The following is a 6,523-nucleotide window of genomic DNA, read 5'->3' on the forward strand; positions in this document are numbered from 1 at the left end:
CGTGTTTGTTCAAATTTATTTCCGAAACCAGTAAGTACCTTTCAAAATAAATACATTTGTTTAAACTGATTAAATCAAATATATTGTAAAATTAGATAAACGAGAAATAAGAAGATACGGCGAATTATTAATAAAGCGTTTTACGAGATATTTTTGTATTAATCGCAGTGTCGGCTCACTGAAATCTATTTTAATATTCCAGACACGGTTTTTCGTTCCTCCGACATTTACAGTCTCTCTGGACATTCCGCGATAAAATGTAATTCACGTAGTGGACAGTTATTTCGAGTATTCTTTCTCGCCAGCGCTTAGAATTTTTTCTCGGATCATTCCCGTCAAAATCTGGAGCCGTACACACGTTGCGGCGGAAAAATCACCCCTTTGTTATACCGTTCCACCCTTTTCTTCTACCGTGTTCGTTATTGTGTCCATTCGTTTTCTCCCTCGTCGTATGCTCACAAGTCTTCCTTTCACCTCTCTCGCTGAAAGACGATCTCGTTATTCCGCGCAGAGTTTCTAAATAAAAAATGCTGCCTTTCTGCCGCCGTGCCGCCGCGCCATCCTGCCGCCGACAGCCTCTTGAATTATGAGCGTGGATCCATAAGCGTCCACCTTCGATGACTGCCCTCGTGAAAATTCGATACGCCAAATACAAGCACGTCGCCAAGGTCGGCGTATTTAGAATTTATATCACAACGGAGGAAATGTCACGTAAATGGAACGCCGAGGATTCGCCGAGGGATTTGTCGGTACAATTTTGGCCGGTCGATTAAATCGTTCACACTTAACGCCCGCTTCTAACGTAGCTTTAATTTTTAATCTTCGTTCAACTAATTCTCGATCTTTTTCTCTCTAATAATTAGAAAAGGATGAAGATCAAATTGAACTGAGATTAAAGTCGATCTACATTGGCAGAAACAGGCGTTATATTCGTTTTCATTGCAGATTAACTTTAATCTCGGTTTTACTTACTCCTCATCTTTCACTTTTCTAGTTCTAAACATTTTTTATTACTATTATTCGATTTTTTTTTATTCAACATACTGTATATTATTGATTGTTTTTCAATTTATTAGTATTTCAGAACATTATGGATATAGATTTTACAATTTTCTGAAAAAAAAAAAACAAAAAAGAAAGAAAAGAAACCAAAGAAATATTAAATGAAGTGTAAGAAGCTTATTATAACAATATTTCAAAGAAAATAAAGATTTTAATTAACACACTTCCTTTTATTACGGGAATTGCACATTTAAAAGTTCGTAGAGAACAATTATTAAAAAGAAACGAAAATTAAACAATATTCTACAACATTTTTCTCACCGCTGCGATGTAAAAAAATGCCCCAAGCGACTTGTATTTCCGGGTTAATTATAAACTTTATAATGCGTAATAATGTGAATAACGTAACGATATAAACATCATGGTAGACATGTCGAGCGATGTTGCACTTTCGTACGTTACAACACGAAGTCGGAGCCTGGAAGTCGCCGAAGTTATATCGACTTTCCTTGACAGATACATCGCGCGCACACAGATGCGGTTCAACTTCTCCTCTCCAGACTTCTCCGAAGGTCTAAAATTAATTCATTCTGCATTGATCAAGGAACCGCGTGCTCCACCGGCCGGCCTTTGTCCACTTTAGCAACGACGTTTCTGCGATACAAAGGGCACAACTTACAGGATCAATAACATGCAGTCCGGCCGGCTGAACTGCAGTGTCCGGCTTTCGAGTTAACGGGGCTTTTTATGCCGTTTCGCGCTAATTTTAGCTGCGCCCGAAACAACTGTGTGCAGTCGTAGTTCTTTCGATAATGCGAGCCCGCTGAAATACCACTTTTCGAGTTACGCTTTTTCCCGATCTCATCGACAATTTGGGAACGGATTATTCGATCAAATGCGATACTCGTCTTTCCGATGCGTTTTCGCGATAAGTTTCCGCGCTTTAAGTTTCAAAGTTTATTTTGTAAAAAGATCCGAGTAACGCGCTACAGTTGTTGTCCAAGATACAGCTTCAAGAAGCATGGGGACTCGGATAACAAGGGCAGCGAGAGTCAGAAATTAAATCATAACATGAAATTATATGTAAACTGGTAAACGGGAGAGCGTTGGTAACTTCCAGAGAATTGTCTGTTTCGAACTTCGAGACGACAGAATATGCATTTGCATCTGGGGTGCATTAGCGAAAAATGAATTATTTCGTATTCCATTCTGCGTATCTATTTACAATTCTGCCTGACGGTGCAATTTTCAATCTTTTCATCTGATTGTTATCTACGAAATAAAGAGTAATATCGAGAAATCGTAATGCGTTCCGCGAAAAAATTTGACCTATTTTCTTTGTGAAATCTTTTCTTCTTTGAAAAAGTGATTAACGCAAAATAAAAGTACTACATAATTTACAATACTATTATCTTTACGATAAGCATAGCTTTTTTGCAATGTAAAAATAAGGCAGAAACCAAGAGAGTGATAAAAAGTATTACATAATTTTACAATACTCTTATCCTTATGATAAGCATAGCTTTTGCAATGTAAAAGTAAGGCAGAAAAACCAAGAGAATGATAAAAAGTTTAATTAAAATCGACGAGAGATACCTTACGTACTTGCGATATTTCTTTACTGACTCCATTTCGAGCCAAGCATCATTTGTTCTTCTGTCCATTTCGTCGATGAGCAAATCCCCGATTAAAATCGTCAAAGGTTAGAGATAAAGAAATCTCGTTCGAACTCCCAGGCGAGTCTGAGAGGTCCGTAATCGAATCAAGTTTCCCATAAATATCGTACCTATATACTCAGCCGTGGGACCATTTACCTGGGATGAGAATCACTGGCCACTACCTGGCTAGGAGAGCGGAGCGTGTCCTCGTAAAAGCGAGAGAGAGAGAGAGAGAGGGGGGAGGGGGGGAGAGGGAGAGGGAGAGAGAGAGAGAAAGAGACAGGCAGCCTCGTCGGCTTGAAGGGGATAGTTGAGGACGGAGGTAGGCGGTGTTTTAAAGAAGGACACCCGATATAGGAGGCATTGTACTCGGCGAACGAACCAGCGCGGCGTCAGGCGCTTGGGTCCCAGGTGCTGGAGGGCAGTCGAGGCAGTCTACTCGCCACGAGCCCAGGGCACAGCGGTAGTAAGTTGCCTGCGCTTCCTCTTTCGCAGTTAGCCTGTTCAGGTGTCATCTCACAGCGGTGAACGGGTCGCGCGCGTGTGTGAACCGCAACGTATCGCGTCTCTCTTTCTCCTCCGTCCGTCTGCTTCGGCTTCCACGGAGGTTCTCCGCAAGAGAACTCCGCGTGTGGGAGGCGAGGAGAAGAAGGCCAACGAGAGACTGGGCGAGAGGAGAGGGAGACAGTGAGAGAGAGAGAGAGAGAGAGAGAGAGAGAAAGAACTTCCTCTCGGTGAGTACTCTCGCGTGTCATCATCCGCGCAGTGTCATAAACACCGTGGCAGTGCGACTCCGTCGTCAGTGGGTCGAGCCATCACGAGCGTTCCGCTCGCCGTCGCGTCCTCGGGGACACCGCGGAGAGCGGAAAGTAAAGGAGCTGGCAGGACAAGCGCCGCCGAGAGAGAAACCTGTTTGCATGGACGATGTTCCGATCCTGACTGACGCGAAAGGATAGGCCGCAGCGGGTTCAGGTAACGCGGAAAAAGAGCTGCTCGTATTCGGGCGCACGATTTGACGATGAAAAGAGAGAGAGAGAGAGAGAGAAAAAAAGAAACGTGTCTACGCAAACCGCCGTGCCGTGTAATAATGAAAAGATACAGGGAGGTCCACCGCCCAGGTGTTCCGGCGGCGGCGTAGGTAAAAGGTAGAAGAAGGACGTCTCTCTTTCTTAGTTAAAGTTGAAGATTTCCCCTGCGCTCCGATCTTTTCCCCAAGCTGATGGATATCCCGTGTTCCGTAGTAAAGCGATGGTGAAACGGAAACTTGTCTGTGTTGGTGCGCGTGCAATGTGGTTCACGCAAGTCTCGCGTAAGAGTTAGTGAGGCGTGATTTGCCGTAGCTACGGTTCAGAAATCCCATTTCCAAACTTCCAGGGCAGGACGATTTTCAGTATAAGCGGAGTGATTTGACTCAGCGAGTCAGAGTCAATTCAAGTCATTGTATACTACCTGTAGGGGGAACGTACACTTTCGTTAAATCTATGAGGTAATAAAGATGAATCATTGTATCGTTAATTCAGCGAGATAAGTTATCGCGGTACAGTCATGTAATTTGGGAACAGTTGATGAAACGTAACATAGCGCGTTCAAGTCTACTGTAAACATCGTATCACACTGTAGTGCTATTAGCAATTCTGTACTATATATAGACCGAAGAGCTGTAGCATTTTCTCTTGTGATTTGCAGAGTAAAAATTAAAAAGAATAGCGATTATTTTTAAAATATTTTGAAATGGTCGGAAATTGAATTATATTATTTACGTAAATAAATTTAAATTTTATTTTTCAATTAATTTGAAACAGTGAACTTTTTACATAAAAAAATGGACGCTTATTTAGCATACATCGCTTGATGTAATATATCTAAATACATAAAAATTTCTTTTTATTATATTCAGATTTTCGATATATTCAGGTTTTTATGAAAAATGTAACTTTCTCTCTATAAATATCCAATAATTATTGGCCAATATTACACTTAAGCAGTCCTTAGACACTCAATATTATTACACGAAGAAAAATGCTTGGTTGAATTAACTGGAATTCTGGTGAAAAATAATATATAATTCTGATTAAATATACTGGATTTCTGATTAAATCTACTAGAATAGATTTAACCAGAATTCCAATTAATTCAACCTGTTTGTTTTGATTTAAAGCTTTTATAATTAAAGAGCGCATCAATGATATTGTAAATAATTATATAATAATATTGAGCGTCTGGAAGCTTAAAGGATACTACTTTTTACTATTATTTTTATCCGCGCTCATTAAAAAAATCTTTGTTTAGCCTTAGAAAATTTCGCGAAATTATATTCTCTACATTCTGAATATACGTATAATTGCACTAAGCGACTATGTTAAATAAGAATGATGAAGATAGCGTGCAGAAAGCTAAAACAAACCTATCAGTTGGTTAGCTTCACATGATATTTTATCTACCAAGCAAATCCTGGCTATGCCTGTAGCGAATTTGGTTGAATGCACTGGTACGCGCACATACACGTACACTGGTGAACTGTGTAAGCTGTTCGTGCACAAATTTACTCAAGTACTCGAGTATTTAGGTAAACATGGCCTACGAGTGTTTTGATATCAGGGACGGTCCAAGCAGAAACTTTGTCAAACGACAATGGCCTACGCTGGTAGTTGTATCAGTCGAATCATTTGTATTCTATCAGCGTACGGATTTAGTCAATTTATGCGCATCAATGCACGCCTATTGTTTCCAATCGAATCCATCACGCGAGAAACGTAACGGCAAGTTCGCCAATTTTTTCCGAGTTACCGGCTCGAAACCAGTCATTATTTCCCAATATTCCCGATTCCAAACAATGGAAACTCAGATCGAAAATTCCAATACCTGTAGATACACGCTGGTTGATTTGCATAACATCGATGTGAATAGGAAAAAAAAATCTCCGTTTTTCGTATATTAATATCTGATGCGCAACAAGGTTGAGGAAATTTCAACCAACGAAATTTTTTAAATTTTTAAGTAAGTATTAGATGATTTAAAGCAAGTTGTGATAGCCATGCTCAGAACACCCCAAACAATTTTTATTTTATAGTTATTATATTGTTTACTACTGTATTATATTATAGTTAAATCTGCACTAGTTACGTAAATAATGAATTTTAAGACTCCCGAGCATCTGGACAATAATTTATAGTTTTCCTTTTTCGAAACTAGATTTAAAGGAAGCTAATAGTGCTATAGCCATCCCACTTACAATTAGATCTGGTTTCACTAATGTAAAATTAACTTTAATCTGAGTTCAATTTACTAAGCATTAGAAAAGAGTAAATTAGAATTAGAAAAAGATAAGTTAAATCGAGTAAACGTTAAGTTGAACCGAGATTAAAGTTAATCTTCCATTGGTGGAACTAAAAATTCTTAGAATCATATCTATTCCTACCTATGCAGATTAACTTTAATCTTACAGTCCAACTTTTCATCTTTTTTTAGAACTAGGAAAAAATAAAGAGTTAGTTGAACCGAGATTAAAATTAAACCACATGGTAGAAACGAGCATTCGAAAGAGACAGAGATTAACGTTAATCTTACATTGGTAGCATCGGGCCTTAAAGTTGATTTCGCCGCTCGGTGATTTTATATTACCCTTAATAACGCCGTATAGTATCTTTTTCTCGGCCCTTTCGCACGTTCGCCGTCTGTCGCGCAGTAGGGCCTACATCGGCATTGTCGGAACAGAGGTCCCGAGTGAAGAAACGCAAAGAGCGGAGTCGAATGCGAGTGGGACGAGGATAGACGACGACAGATGCGGCCGCGGCGGCGGCGGCGGCAAAGCAGCGGGCTTCATCATGTGTGTCGCCGCCGCCGCCGCCACCGCCGCCACCGCC

The 6,523-nt window shown here is 40.3% G+C and overlaps 1 protein-coding gene across 1 annotated transcript in view; it reads left to right on the forward strand.

Moving 5' to 3' along the window:
* The first annotated feature begins 3,400 nt into the window (after nucleotides 1–3,400).
* LOC108755000 (protein Star-like) overlaps nucleotides 3,401–6,523 on the forward strand; it is a 10,538-nt gene continuing 7,415 nt past the window's right edge. The window contains exon 1 of the mRNA XM_018497699.1: nucleotides 3,401–3,632. The gene's annotated coding sequence lies outside the window, so the exon portion shown is untranslated. The remainder of the gene's footprint in view (nucleotides 3,633–6,523) is intronic.

The sequence above is a fragment of the Trachymyrmex septentrionalis genome, unplaced genomic scaffold (assembly GCF_001594115.1).
Source record: "Trachymyrmex septentrionalis isolate Tsep2-gDNA-1 unplaced genomic scaffold, Tsep1.0 scaffold83, whole genome shotgun sequence".
Lineage (NCBI taxonomy): Eukaryota > Metazoa > Arthropoda > Insecta > Hymenoptera > Formicidae > Trachymyrmex > Trachymyrmex septentrionalis.